Source organism: Dipodomys ordii, unplaced genomic scaffold (assembly GCF_000151885.1).
Source record: "Dipodomys ordii isolate 6190 unplaced genomic scaffold, Dord_2.0 Scaffold17, whole genome shotgun sequence".
NCBI classification, from domain to species: domain Eukaryota; kingdom Metazoa; phylum Chordata; class Mammalia; order Rodentia; family Heteromyidae; genus Dipodomys; species Dipodomys ordii.
In genome coordinates, this window is record NW_012267233.1 from 7,825,534 (window position 1) to 7,842,013 (window position 16,480).

The window sequence follows — 16,480 nt, forward strand, 5'->3', positions numbered from 1 at the left end:
TTAAACCAGAGATTTAAACATATATTTCAAAGAAGCTTAGAAGAGAACAGAGAGAACTTCGTTCATTTTTGTCATGTTTGTATATTCAATTTCAAACATTTGGCTCCATGTAGAAATGAAAGGACCAGCAATTTCAAAATTTACTGCACGGCACACAGAGTCATTCAATATAATATTCAATATAAATTTAGCAACACGGGTTCCTCCAGATAGGTAACTGCATAATGTTCTCTCAAACTAATAGTTCCTCCACCTCCCCTTAAAAAATACTTGGAGGGTTTTTAAATTGAAATCTGACCTATCATAGGAATAAAAATGTTTTATTTTTCTTGCGTCTCAAATTTTGTTATTGACTTACATGACAAGTACATGAATGAGAAGCGTTTCTGCTTTCTGTAATCACTACTCATCATAGTAGCACATCACTCAGATAGTTAAGACTGGGATCTGCCTAAGCTATAATAAGTGTATTGTTAATACTTAATGTTAGTAGTAAATATTTATTTTCATTCCTAAAAAAAAAGTCCAGAAAACTTTGAAGTTTAGGAATGGATTCTTTTAGGTACTTAAGTTTGGGGTAACAAATTCACAGCGTTATATTAGATAAAAAGCATGATTACTTGCATGTTAAATGTTTTTTGTATGTGACTAAAGTGATTGGAGAAAAAATAGAAGAAATATGTACACATAAATGGTTATACTTACTGAATAGATTTTTTAAATACCTTTGCAATTGCTAAAGACATTTCTTTCCAAAGACCTGTCAATTTCTAGGCTCTCAATGCTTGGTTGAATTGTTTTTCAGTGCTGGTTCCAGTCCCCCACAATTACCTTTCAGTGTTGTGAGGGGTTAGTTAGTGCTCTTAATGAGTTTCTTCTGCATCTCTTCCACTCACTTCTTTTAAGTTTTATACCAGCAAATGATTAGAGAACTTACAGCTCTTCTATCCCTCTTACATCTTCCAAGAGTCACTATGAATTCCATTTTAAAAGTTAACTTTATACTACCCTTTTTAAAGCCATGAAATTTGGAATCAGAAGACTGGCAAGCCAGTTTTATCATTTACCTGCTTTTCAAATGTAAATAAATCATGGGTCTCTCTGAATCTCAGTTTCACCATCTGTGGCATGGGATCCACAATTATGTCTCCTTTACCTTCCTAATCTTCACCAGTAACCAGAGGCTTACTTTAGGCATATCACTTAACTTTACTGTGCCTCCATAGCAATAGTACCTGTTTTGTAAGGCTACTTTCCGGTAAGGTTATTTAAGGATTAACTGAGATAGTATATGTCAAATGTGTAATGCAAGTACATATTAAATGTTCTCAAAATGTCATCTCTTGTTATTACTGAAAAGATAAAATGAACTAGCACATTTCGCATAGGATAGTAGAAAAAGCCCAGAGTCTAACAACTGTGGTTTCAAATCATGCTCTGTCATTTATTGGCTGCGACATCTCATATAACTTACTCCACTTCTCTAGGCCTTAGTTAACTCAAAGTCAAAATATAAATATTAAGAGCAGAATGAGTATTCAAGACATGATGGAATTCTGAGTATCATGACAAAGTAATTTTTAAAACAATCACTACTCAAAGAGTAGATGGAGAGTTAATTGTGTATTCAACATGCTTGACTAGAGTGTCGATAATCTTAGGTATTATGCCTTCACTTGCTGTAATAGTTGGACCATGATAAGTCTACATAGTTACCTTGTCTCAGGGTTTTGAAGGCAGATTTACTCTCATATATTAGGAGTATAAACCTCTCTTAAGTAGCAAATTATACCTGTGTTATATCAGACTGACCATGGATGGGTATCTTTCTTTCTCCCCACTGTTGCTTCTACTCCATTATTCCTCTTTCCTCCATTCCATTTCCTTTCAGCTCTGTTCTCATTTCTATGATGGTTACTTCTATATGTCAACTTGTCCAGGCCATAGTACACAGTTATTTGGTTAAATATCAGTCTAGATATTGCTTTGAAGGTATTTTTTGGATAAGATGAACTTTAAAGCCAGTATATGTTAAAAGGGGGATACATAGTGTAGGTGGGAGTCTTCTAATCAGTTGAAAGTTTTAAAAGATAAGTACTGAAGTTCTCCCATGATAATAGAGTTCTGCCTCCAGACTGTCTTCAGAACTAAGCATCAATAACAATTCTTCCATGTTCTGTAGTCTGCCAACCCGCCCTGCAGATTTCATACTTGCCAGTACTCATAACTGCATGGATCAATTACTTTAAAACTAAATATTTTTCCTCTCTAGTATACACATATACACAAACACAGAGAGATACACATACTTGTAAACATAAAGACACTAATATGACAATGGTAGAAGATGAGGTAAAAATGATAACCAAGAGAATAGATGTAAATATAGGTCAAGTAGCTTATAGAACTTCAAATGACTCTCTCAGTGAGTTAGTAAGCCCTAAGACATTTTTTCAGGTGTGATATGATTCGACATTTTTTACAAAATCACTCTGTAAACAAGTTGAGAATAAATTACTATTCAAAATAATTTAATTTTTCTGTGTCTTTTTTGTAAGATCAGTATTACAGACTGATCTTAGTTGCATTCAATTACTAAGAAATCATTTAAAATACAAATGGAAAAGTTTTTATAATCTCTGATTTAAATGTTTTATAATGATGACAAGCAATAAATCAATTGTTGGCACTATTTTTGAATGAACATTGACAGAATTTAATTCATGATGATTTAGGTTGCTCACCAAAGTGCCCTTCAAATTCTCAGTACTAGTTGTCATAGCCTCCCAGATGTTTTCACATCCTCATTGAAACTTGGCTCGAAGAGCTTCTGAAAGGAAAAATGGCAGGGATTCAGCACACACAAGATTTATTGTGACTCAAGTCTAGACAAAACTAATCAAGTCTTGGCATGAGACATTGATGTACACTGTATTGAGATGTGTTGTTTCCCTGATAACACTTGAAAAAGAAATCCCAATGCTATTGACATAACCAGACCAAGCTACTTGAGATATTGAAGGGGTTTTTTTTTCTGCGTTTGATTTTCATTGTGAAAATAGGTCATGGGTATTAGATATCTTCTCAGAAACAGAACCAATGAGATGGATTGATGCATAGTTAAATGATAGGTAGGAAAGTAGATAGGTAGGTAGATAGATAGATAGATAGATAGATAGATAGATAGATAGATAATAGGTGATAGATGATATAGGGTTATTTTAAGGTATTTTCTCTTGTGACTGAGTGTGGGTTCTAGGGACTGCTAAGCTTGAAATTGGTGGGGCAGATCAGCACTCTGGAAATTCAGGCAAGAATTGCTTGAATTGCAGTCTGGAGTCTAAATGTCAAAGAGCAGAAAAGTTGAAACTTAGAAAAGGTTTCTGTGTTGTGGTACTGGGAAATTTCAGTCTGTTCTTCAGGCATTCAACTGATTGGATGAAGCTCATTCACATGGAGAATAAAATATTTCACTCAAAGTTTTCTAATTAAAATGTTAAATTCTATTTTAATGAACCTTTACAATAACATCTGCACCAGTCTTCAATCAAACAGCTGAATATCATAAGCTGCTCAAACTGACCTATAGCATTAATCTATACCACTAACCATCATATAAAATTAACCTTCAGTTCAAAGGTCCTTTGCATGATTGGCCTCAGGACTCAGCAGATGATTAATTCCCAAATTCTCCAACTAATTTGGAAGTTTTATGATATTCCAAATACATTTTCATTGTTGCTGAAAATAAAAGCAGGGATCACATTTCAAACTTCCATTATTAATAAGTACAATTAGGATAGTTAAATGAAGAAGGGTAACATTCTTTTACTTCTCTGTCCTAAACTTGCTCATTTAAATTATCTTTAAGGTAATCCCTAGATTAGACTCACCTATTGCTATGAAGTACTTGCGTGCTTTCAACATTCATACTACTATCTTATGTGATGGTATTTGAAGGTGGGCTTTGGGGAGGAAATTAAGTCTCGAGAAGCAGGGCTCTTAGGAAGAGTAGAGCCTTTATACAACAGACCCCTAGAGATCATCACTGTCCCAGTCTATCATTAGAACTTACAGGAAAATGAAGGCTATCTATGAATCAGGAAGTTGCCCTCCCCAGATACTGAACCTGCTAACCGCATAGATGTTAGGTTTTCCAGTTTCCAATACAGTGGGAAAAAAGTTTATAAGCCATTCAGTCCATGGTATTTTTTTATAGCAGCCTGAATAGACTAAAACATCTATCAAATGTGAAGAGTTACCTGATAATATACCAGTTGAGTTTTTTTGTTTGTTTGTTTTTTGTTTGTTTTGTCTGTCATGGGGCTCGAACTCTGGGCTTAGGTACTATCCCTCAGCTCTTCAGCTCAAGTCAAGTGCTCTACTGCTTGAGCCACAGCGCCACTTCTGGTTTTCTAGTGGTTTATTGGAGATAAGAGTCTCACGGACTTTCCTGCCTGGGCTGGCTTTGAGCCTTACTCCTCAGATCTCAGCCTCCTGAGTAGCTAGGATTACAGGCGTGAGCCACCAGCACCCGGCACTAAAGTATTTTAAATAAGGATGTTACAAATGTCTAAGTACTCATGGGACATGAAGCTCTTTTCTTTTCATATCCAGAACCACTGTATTTCCACATTAGTGTTTCTTGCAAAAAGAAAAAGAAAAAAAATCTTCCTTCGAGAATAACGTATAAGAAGTTCTACACTAGCCTGTTGGATCACATCATTTTACTTTATTTCTGTTAGCTCTGAATCTGTTGTGGCCTGGTACTAAGAATCCCTCATGCTATAAAATTGCAATACTCACTTTGAGTATCTATTCTAATTCAATACTGACTGTGGGTTTTTTTGTTTTTATGTTTATGTTTTGGTCTTTCATGTGGGTCCAGGAGCTTGAACTCAGGGCCTGGATGCTGTCCCGGAGCTGGTTTGTTCAAGATTAGTACTTTACCACTTGGGCCACAGCTAGACTTCTAGCTTTTGGGTGGTTAATTGGAGATGCATCTCATGGCCTTTCCTGCCTGGGCTTGCTTCAAACTCAGACTTCAGCCTCCTGAGTAGCTAGGATGACAGGAGTGAGTTTCCAGTGCCCAGCCATGTTGACTGTTTTTAACCAAATAGGTGTCTCATTTTGGAGAGGCTCTTTTGTTCTTGTTGACTTCCCTTCTTTTTAGGGAAAGGACACCTATCTCAGCACTGAAGATGACCCTGCTCAAGGTTCACTGCCTCCCTGAATTTCCAAGTCCCAATGGACTGGTCTCCTGGTAACAGCTCTGTAAAACTCCTTTAGGTTACACCTGCCACTTCAACCCTTCATGGTCCCTTGAGACTGGGCAAACCTCCCCATTGCCAGTGGAGTCTGCAGGTCTGACTAGGTCCTCACTTTTCCCAGAACACCTGTCCCCCAACATAACTCACAAAGTATTATTACCCTTGTATAAATGGCCCTGGTTTCTCTCCTCTGTAAAATTAGGAGGTTGGACTAGAGACGACCCTTTCTGTTCTGACAGCCTTATGATTCTATAAATGCCTTTTCTATTTAATGGGCCTTGACGGCACTGCAGAGAAAATAAAATCACGCCAGCTCCAGAATAGATTATAGCTACTCCAACATTCCTGTGCCTAGATCTCTTGTCTCCTGATACATTTTTCATCATTCCTTTGGAGTAATGCTTCCATATCTTTGAAAGTACTTTCCCTAAATACTATAGTTATTATCAGTTCACTTAATTTTTCTAGTCAGATCATTAAGGAATGTGGTACAGATTTTTCTTCTGCATTTCTTACATAACACAAATTGAACTAAAATGGAAAGCATTGCTAAGCAATTGCTTCCTGCCCTTCAGGAACTTGTCACTGAACCTTCTGGCAAAGACCCAAGCAGGCCTTTGGTAATGGGGCCTTTGCTAGCTAGGGCATCTTTTGGCAGATACTTACTCCTCCCTTTTGGTAAAAATGATTCATTTTTACAACATATTTATTAGAAATCTTGTTCCCTGAAGCTTCTATGTAAATAGAGGATTATGAGCATAACTAATTTACATGAGATACAAAACATATTCATGAAAGCATAACACATTATAAATGATACACTGAACAAAAATTAATATAGTTTCCATTGCATAGCCAAACAGTCAAATCCTCTTGTCATCTACGTTTGCTTTTAAAAATAAAGTTCCTGGGGCTGGGAAGGTGGCTCAGTGGTAGAGCACTTGCCTTGCATGCATGAGGCCCTAGATTCGATTCCTCAGCACCACATAAGCAAAAAGAAAAAAAGCCGGAAGTGGCGCTGTGGCTCAAGTGGTAGAGTGCTAGCCTTGAGTTGAAGAGCTGAGGGACAGCGCCCAGGCCCAGAGTTCAGGCCCCATGACCGGACCCCCCAAAAATTAATTAATTAATTAAATAAAATAATGTTCCTGGGGCTGCGAAGGTGGGTCAGTGGTAGAGTGCTTGCCTTGCATGCTTGAGGCCCTGGGTTCGATTCCTCAGCACCACATAAGCAGAAAATAAAAAAAGCCAGAAGTGGCACTGTGTCTCAAGTGGTAGAGCGCTAGCCTTGAGTTGAAGAGCTGAGGGACAGCGCCCAGGCCCAGAGTTCAGACCCCATGACCAGACCCAAAAAATAAAATAAAAAAATAAAATAAAAATAAAGTTCATAACAATTTATTTTATTTACTGAACTATTCTTTTTTTTCTAATCAGAAAACTTTCAACACAGACTGTTATAGGAATGATGATATCTGTAGTGCATACATAAACTGAATCAGAAAATGATGGAGATGGTTTTCCTTCCCTAAACTGAATTAAATAAAAAAACATGATCAAACCACACTTGGCTGTACAGAAGTCAGTCATTAATATTGCTTAAAACTTTAATAGGAAACAGCGGATTCCGTCGACATAGATAGATATGGTCTCTGTAGAGTTGAACTTATCTGTCCTGTACCACATTTGAAGTTATTCCAATAGCTCCAAGCAAAATAGTGACAAAGTAATTGGCATTAAACAATATAAAAGATATGTGTTCTTTGGCTATTGTAAGAGCAACTAAGTACATTGAAATACTATCAGCCAAAAATATAATTTCCAAAAAGAACATTACAAGTATAATAAATGTTTGTGACCTTTAAGTCTTCTAAAGATTTAGGATCATTATAGGAGGAAAGATTAGACCTTCACACACTGACCTAACCTTAGACAGGGAATGCTTGTGGTAAGAGATCACCTTAAAAGATCAGTAAAAAGCTTTCCTGGTCCCAAGTTTCTCACACCTGCTGAAATTCCACCCTGAAATTGCCACTATCCATCTGTTAAATCGACAATACGAGAGAAGAGAAGCCATATTTGGCTTCAAGATGGATTCACTTGAGCCGGGCACTGGAGGCTCACACCTGTAATCCTAGTTATTCAGGAACTTGAGACCTGAGGATCTCAGTTCAAAGCCAGTCTGGGCAGGAAAGCCCATGAAACTCTCCAATTAACCACCAGAAAACTGGAAGTGGCACTGTGGCTCAAAGTGGTAGAGTGCTAGCCTTGAGCTGAAGAACTCAGGGACAGCACTCAGGCCCAGAGTTAAAGCCAAAAAAAAAAAAAAAATGGATTCACTTGTAAATTTCTTTCTTTGAAAAAGGATGGTGGAAGTTGAGGGTGAGAAAAATACAACGATGTCAGGAGGTGGAAATCAGAGGATGAGAATTTAAGTAAAGTTGGTCAGGGAGCGGGAAATAAAAAAGGAACTATCAGGTGGTGAAGACACATTTTATGGAATGTTGTTGTGCACAGGATCTATCCTGACCTTCAAAATACCTGCTTTAATTTGAAGTAGATAATGTTGTAACATATTTAGAGTGACATTGAGAGAGAGAAGAAAAAATACTTGATGAAATAAGTAAAATATACATCACCCAGAATTCACCTCTGATCTTAATTAAAGGCCAAATGGATTTCTTCGCAAAACTTCAGGTAAAAATGTTATTTTCTTGTAGATACTTCTATTGGTTCTTCTCTATGTTTTATAATACTTGAGCTCTCTACACTGATTGGCTTGACCTCTCTTCTCTTTTCAAAATTCACCTTTCTTCATTTCTATGCTACCAGACTCTTCTGTAACTTCCTTCCTACTTACCAGTCACTCCTCCTCACTTTTCTCTTATTAATCGGCTCCATCTTTCCCTTCCATCACTTGCTCCTGAAATGCTACTGTGGCTCATATTCTCTAAGGCAAAATTTGATCCTTTCCATCAATTGTCATTTTTTTTCTACTGAGACCATTTTGCTTCTCTGGGATACATAATTTTTTAATGTAAAGGGGATGTACAGAGGGGTTAGGGGTTACAGTTACATAAGTAAGGAAATGAGTACAATTTTTGTCAAACATGGTTACCCTCTGATCTGATGTTTAGTGGACTAGTGGACATCTCTATTTAGGTGTGCTGGCTCAAAGTGATACTTACCACTTTCTGTCTCCTCTCCCCACCACAATCCCTCTCCTGTGTTCCCTATCAGAGGGGAAAGTGCTACCATTCAGTTGAATATCCTAGAAACCTGAATTCATAGGTTATGTGAATATGAAGCACCCTTAAAAGGATCATGTGTTGAGGGCTTAGTCTCTAGTTGGTGGTGCTATTGAGGCAACTGGATTGAGAAGAGGCTAACTTCATCAATGGATTAATCCACTGATAATTTCTGAACCAAATAAACTATTAAGAGGTGGGCCAACTTCGTGGAAGTGGGTTACTAGGTACATGTTTGGGAGAATATACCTCGACTCTCCTTGGTTGCCCATTTTTTTCCCCAATACTGGGGATTGTGCTTGCTAGGCAATTATTCTACCACTTGAGCTGTCCTTCAAACCCTCTACTATTAGGTATTAATTTGGGGGGTTGGGGGCTCACACTAATTTGGATATGGCTGGTCTCTTATCACAATCGGCCAACCTCCTCAAGTAGCTGAGATGACAGCTATGTACCACCATGCTCAGCTCCCTCATGTCTTGTCTGCCCCCCCTCTGTTTTCCTCCTGCTTTCCCTCACACCCTCCCTCTCCTCTCTTTCCCTTCCTCTCTCTCCCTTCTCTGCTTTGCTTCAGACTACCTTCCTGCCACCATAAAGTTCTGCCTTATCAAAGGGCCACAGCAAAACCTCCAAAACTGTAAGCCAAGACAAGCAACTCTACATTAATGGAAAGAAGACAATATTGATAATGGCAAATAATGAATAGTAAAGACAGTTTATATTGGAATTTGATAATTATTCTTTGTACTTGACATCTTAATATGATAGTGACTCAATAGTTCAGAAATAATACATTGGACACTGAACATTTTTAGTATGTATACCAAAGGTCTGGTCATCTGAGTTACATTCTCTGCTCCCTGAACCTGATTTCATAGTAGGCATTAATTCCATCACCTCTTAGATTGATGCAAGGAGTTCATGGACAATTGGAGTCTCTCAGCATAGCTGAAGCAAGGTGGTGGCCTGAGCTTGCTGAGGAATAACACTTTGAAAAGCCTTCTTTTCTAAGGTTTTCTGCTAGTGGAAGAACAAATCTATTTTAAATAGACTAAACTAGTGTATGTAACTTATAGATCATTTAAGCCTGGGGCCACAAAAAGCTCAGTTTACCTAAGACAGTAAAAATATTAAACATTGATAATTAAATAGCAGAAAATGATGGTTTTGGTACCAGGATAGTTTTTTAAAAGCACATTATCCAATATCTTGAATATTAGATGACAAGATTATGTAGGCTTTCCTCTTGCAGTGAAGTTACGGCTTGGCCTAAGACAAAACATCAAAGATTCAATCCTTTTTGTCTGGGTTCCAAAGCTTATTGTGCCAGATGTGAACTAATGTTGAAACAAGTTGTCTGTCTTCCTTTTCTCTCTTCCATGTTAACCCTGTGTCCTAGCTTTGTTTCTCATCTTCTCTAAGGAGTTATTTCATTCCTGAACACCTTCATTCATTCATGTAACAAATGAATCTAAGCATCTACATAACTAAGCATCTACTTGGTGACAGGCCCTCATCCAAATGCTAAAGATTCAGTGGCAAACCAAACACATAAAGGTCTCTATCTGTCTGGAGTGTTCTCTTCTTTTCAATTCTCTTCCTTAGTGGAGACAGGAGCTTAATGAAAGCATGAGGCCATCAGCTATAAGTGGGATTCAGAAAGTAGAGAATGACTCCCGCATTCACAGAGCTGGTCATAACTCAATTCTTAACATGGTCTCTTCAGATTTAATAAGGGATGCTCATGAAGTGGCTTGCCAGAACAAGTCTGAAGCGGATCCTAGGAGGTGGCTCTGGGGAAATTGTTAAGTATCCTGATAAGGGTGAGCAACAATGTGAGAAGGGACTTCTGTGTCAGTTCTGGGGCTTGAACTTGGGTCCTAGGTGTTATCCCTTAGCTATTTTCTCCTCAAGGCTAGCTAGACCTCTGTCACTTGAGCCATACTTCTACTTTGGGCTATTGGGTGGTTAATTGAAGATAAGAGTCTCATAGAATTTCCTGCCTGGGTTGGCTTCAAATCGTGATCCTCAGATGTCAGGCACCTAAGTAGTTAGGATTACAGAAGTGAGCCACTGGTGCCCAGCTGAGAAGGGGCTTTTTTGAGTCTTTATCTCCTCCACAGAAAGATGGGATGCAGTGGGGAAGAATAAATGTTCATGGTAAGCAGCTAGCCCCCTGCCTTCATGTGATGCAGTGACAAAGGGCAAAATGTCTGGAGGAGCCTTGCTCTCCTAAGTCCTGGTCCCTGGAGCAGTAAAGGTCAGAGCTGTGGGGACTCTAATCCAGGAGGACTATCTGCACAGCTGCTCTGGGACTCTGCCCTTCCGCCTCTCAAGCATAGGCCAGCTAAGGAAGGCTTAGAGGTCTCTACTCGTTTATAACATGGTGACTTAAGCCAGGCATTTCAAGGCTAACATTACTTTATGAAAATTTGTACATGTCTTTATAAATTAAGGTTGACCAGGGGAAGATCTTGAGTCTTACCATAACTCAGGCCAGCCCTTTACCAGATGCCATCCTGGGGCTATGTAGTGTCCAGGAGAAGATCTTGTTTCAAATCAGCCAATAACCATCTGACAAATTGCCAAAAGGGAGGAGGAAAAAGGTAGGCAGAGACAATATGAAACAGCCATTCTGTGACCATGTGGTAGACAACTGGTTTCTGGGTGTGCTGCTGTTCTCTCTCCTGAGTGGCCTTTACTTTTGCCTTACTAAATGAACTCTTTACAACTGGGGGGTTGAGGGGAAGAAAGTAAGTTAGGGTTGATATCTTAGGATGGTTAGATCTAGTAATAATGCTAGGGGAAAAAGTTGTGGTGTTGAGAATGAAATCCACTGGTGACAGGAATTAGCTGATATAATGGTCTAAAGTGCTTACCTTTTTTCAGTTACTTAATTCATTTTGTTGGGTCTGAGAATAAAATTTTTATGTTGAGAGGCTCTGATACAATTCCTTTCATATTCCCTGCTGTGTGAGTAAGGCTCAGGACTACAGGAATCCAAAGGCTTAGACTGTTCTTTTCCATCACAGCTGGTACATATTCAAAATGCAAACCTGCCTGGGTATTTCCAAGGAGAATATTCTTTTCATGGTGAAAGCTGGAGTAATCTATTCTTTAGTAGAAATGACCTCTGTTTTCATAGCTTGGTAACTGAGCAGTTTCATATGATTTTATATATTCTTTGAGATCAGAAAAAAATCTGTCATAGATCTTTCCTGAAGATTAGGGCAATAAGCAACCTAAGGTTCTCTGATCTTCAAAGAAAACTATAAATAATGACTCCAAGGTCACTGGGAAAAAAAAATAGTACAAGCAGCAAAAAGCCAGACTAATGCTTCATCTAATTGATATGTGCTGTTTTCCAAAATTCAAGGAGCTAAAACTTTAAAAAATGAGTTTTTAAAAAAATATAAATCTAAAAAAAAGACAGACATTGATTTAAGTTAAACAGAATTCAAGGGAAACAAAAAATAGAAAATACTTTAAAGGTTTTAATTGTATATTTGAGAATAAGGACTGCTTTGCTTATGCCATTTACGTGCTTAAGAACAGTAGCTGCCTTTTATTGAGTGCCTATTCTAAGTGTCTGGCATTGTGTTAAGTGTTCTACATACATGTGAATGGTTGAATTTACATGCTCTAAAGTCATACCACCTGAGTTTAAATGCCTATCATTTACCATTTGTTTGATCTTGGCCACATTACTGAACCTCTGCCTGTTAGTTTGTTTGAAAATTGAAGATAATAGTAGTATTAACATCAGAGGAATGTTTGAACATTAAATGCATGACATACCACCGGAACTCAAAACTATATTAGCAATTATTGTTATTTTATTTAAGGCATGTAATCAGAGGCCTCTTCCCCGTCCCCACATTTTGAAGGAGGGAATGTGAGATACAAGAAGGTTCTTTACCAGGGTTAACCACCTAGATTAAAACCAGTCCTGCTAAACAACACAGATCTAAGCTTTTATCCACTACAGTATATTGTATTTGCAAATACACTTAGGGACCTCAGTGCTTTTCTGTTATAGTCAGAGTACAAACAGGTAAGTTATACATGTCTGAAACTGGCAAGAGTTCCCTGTAAAGAGCCTTTTTGTTGCCACCACAATTACTAGATTCAATGCTGATGGGCTCTCAGGGACTGGAGATAAGATTCCATCCAACAAGCATTTTCAGTTCATATTGTCAATCAATCATGGCACGCACTTTACCACAAAGATGTATGCATTGAAATAAGCAGTTAACTTAGAATGCCTTTATTTGATTCATCCTTCCCTCTTTTTTTTTAAATCCAGATGGGACAATTACTTCATAAAACTACAAGAGAAAATGTTATTACTATTATAAATACCTGTAGGCTCTTTGGTCTAGTTTTGCGATTAAGAAGCTGAGCTGATGAGGACAAAACTAAATCAATGTATGTTTGACGTATTTAGAGCCAGGATTATGTCTCCGACTAGTAAGTGCAATGCTGGCTATGCTGTCAGAACACAAACCATACTAAATAATAATAAATGTGGTATAGAGGAGCTGGTATAGAAGTTGTCTGGATTGATGGATTTCATTTGCCATTCTATATTATTCAACACCAAAGGAAATTGCAACTTGCTTGGAAGGAGATCTCATTTAACTAAACTTTCTTAAAAGGTCCCTTTCCCTTTTATTTATATTTGTTACTGAATTAGTTTTTCGTTTAAGAAAATATTCCTTCCAGGGGGAACATTTCACTTGATTTGGCAACATACCAAATAGAAGATCCACTATCACCCATTTTCTTTCCAATTCAAGATGATGCTTGCAGTGATAAGACAAAAATTCCCGGTCAAACCTCATGACAATGTTGAGAATCTCAAATAATAAATGGAGCAGGGTTTACATAGCTTGAAATAAATTTTTATTGGTGGTAAGTTAAAAGTTAAACCACTGTATATGATGACAAGGAAGAAAGTGAAATTTAAAACCAAAAGATTTTTATTCTTTAAGGGCATTTGAGGGATTGAGAACCATTAGAAAAGATGTCAAGGGAAAAAACAAGCAGACCTTGTACTTCCTCAGTCCTAATTACATGTTCTTGAGAAGTTCAAAACTCACTTGGAAAAGAATTAAGACCCACTTCAAACGAGTTGCCTTATTAAAATTTTTTCCTATACTTTTAAAAACGGTTGGCAGCTAAGAACGTGCTGAAAATATCCAATCTTTTTTTTCTATGAAAGCTCATGAGCAAAAACATTTTGACCAATTTCAGAAGGTTTAAGAGATTCTTTGAAGCCAATTTATGGATACAGAGGACCAAGTTAAAAACTGTGAAGGAAGTCGGAGACACTATTTCCAATTAGTCAGAAAAAAGCCATGCCTCTTGCTATAGAGTACCAGCCATGCATCAGCAATGTGGCCCTTGAATTAAAGTTTCCCCACTGACAAAAATTAAAATTTAAAAAAGAGCCATGAAGGTCCCAGTAGAAGTATTTATGTTTTACAGGATGTAGATCAGAATAATATCCAAGTAAAATCATTACCCCAGTTGCAATGGAACTGTTACCAATACAAGGGATGGTAATATTAATAGATTTCAAAGTAATTTTTCATGAATTACTTGGTAACAGCCTGGATGGCCAAGTTGGAAAACTAGGTGACAAAAAGGGTAACTTTTGTGCCTTGCCAAGTATTCTATGCCATGTAGCTTACCAATGTCTAGAATTAACTTTTTTCCATGTACCCTTGTGAAACCTATCTTTGGATCTGCTTACTAGATCCTTTCCAGTGCAAGGTGTTAAGAAGACACCTAGAACAAAGACTTTCAAGCTTACAGATTGTGTATTATTCATCTGAAACAGTTGGGGCCATAACTTTTTTGGAGTTTGGAAAAATCTGAAAATCTGAAACCCCAAACCCAAACTTATTTGAGCATTAGCACTGTTTTAGAGTACTTTAGATGTTTAGATTAGGGATGCTCAACCTATATCTCATGGACATGTCTTTGAAACTATTTCAGGGAAGTACATGAGGTCCTTCCTTTACCAATTTATCTACTTATGTGAGTCTGAATTTCTTCATGTATTTCAACTAAAACAACATTACAACAGATTGGATGAAGAAACTGATAAGAAATGACTGTATAAAGCTTGATATTTAGATTTACCAAAATGGAAACCATCCTTTTGGAAAATAGTAATAAAAGCTTATGTCTTCACTTGAAAGTTGTCCATAAGTATTTAACATTTTAATTTCTGAATAAAAAATAGCAATAAAGACCCACAGAAACAAAAGCTTTTTGGAGTAAACTTCAAGAGTACCTGGGTACCACCAAATCTGAGACCCTGACAAGTTTAAGACACACAGACCTAAGCAAGGCCAACTGTAAAATGGATGGAAGCTCAGGGGCACTTGTGGGCATTGTGTACATCGTTTGGGGACAAGGTTCCTTGGATGTTACTAGAATAGACAGTCTTGTTTCACTTTGCTCATGGCTTGTCCAAAACATAGCTGTGGCAGTGAAATTAATAGAAAGAGATCTCAAGAAGCAAGCAAGTGGAGCTTAGGGAAAAAAACCCTTGGGATTCAGTGAACACCAAAGCAGCTTTATTCTCTCCAAATAATGGACAATATTTTTAGAGTTCTGGTTACTTTTTGTTTATCCAATGTTAAACATATTTGATGGTGGGATTTGTCAATATGTGTTAATAAATTTCTCCTTTCCTCTGCTATGGTTTTCAGAAAAATATACCTCAAGGAGGACAAATCAGAAGACTATGTACTCCCCAAGAAAGTTGGTGTACGATTTTAACGTTTACTTACTAGGCATCAAGCATTGCGCTTGCTTCTTGTGACACAGGAAACACCGTTTGGGAAAGAGATGTGCTTCTACTTTGGAAAGAGCACACAAATGTTCCCAACGACTTCCTGGCTCCATGGCTTTTGTTTTGTTTTTTAGGTTAAGGTAACTTCCAGTCTCACTTTCTCCCCTATAAAATATGGGTAACATTTCTCTCACAAGGCCGGTGAGGATTCTAGAGACATCCCCGTGTCCGCACGACGGCCTGGCGCCCCGCGGGGCTTCGAGGAGGAGCAGCGGGCGTCGGTCAAGGCCGACGGTCAATCTCGCGGGAGACAGGACCTCCTAGACAAACGCTTGAAAAGCGCCGGGCGCAAGGTCAGCCTCGCCAGGGTCGGCGCCCACTTCGGCCAGGGCTGGGCGGCCGCGGGGCAGGGGACGGGGCGCGCACTTGTGGGGAGCTCGGGGAAGCCATGGGGGGGGGGGCGGGCGATCGCCTACCCGGGCTGGCGCGGGCCCGCACCCCACCTGCGGGTGATGACCCCGCTGACTCCCGCTCCTCCCCCCCCCCGACTGGAACGCCGAGCCCGGCCCATCGCGGGGCTCGCGGAACACTGGAAACCACCTGGACCCGCCACCGACCGCGACGTCCCCAGTCACCAGCAACCACCTCCCACTCCAGCCGGCCGCGTGCACCGACGGGTCGGGGAAGGAACTTCCAAGTTGCCAGCTTCCGACCCCCACTGTCTCCTCGACACGCGGCCACCTTCCCCCCTCTCAGTCCGTCCCCACTCTTCTCATGGGGGGGGTGGAGCCCAGGCCTGGAACTGCCCGGATCCCCGCCGAGCCCCCCGACCCCCGCCGCCGCGAGTTCTTGAGCTCCAGGGAACCTAACGGCCGGCGTTCGTGCATTCGCTCATCCATTAGTACTGCCTGGCTCCGCCGGCTCCAGCCTCAGAGAAAGCGGCCGGAGACTGGGAAAGTCCAGCGGAGCAGGGGGCGGGGCCCACGGCAGGCAACCCGGGCGATTGCCGATCGTACGGATGGGAACCCGAGCCGGCCCGCACTCCGTCTGGCGGGTGGCGGGACCCGCTCGCCAGTGCGGCGCGAGGTCGGAGCTCCGCGTCCGCCACGCTTCCCTCCTCCTCCCGTCGCCCCGTCGCGCCGGCGCGGACGTCGTTTGTC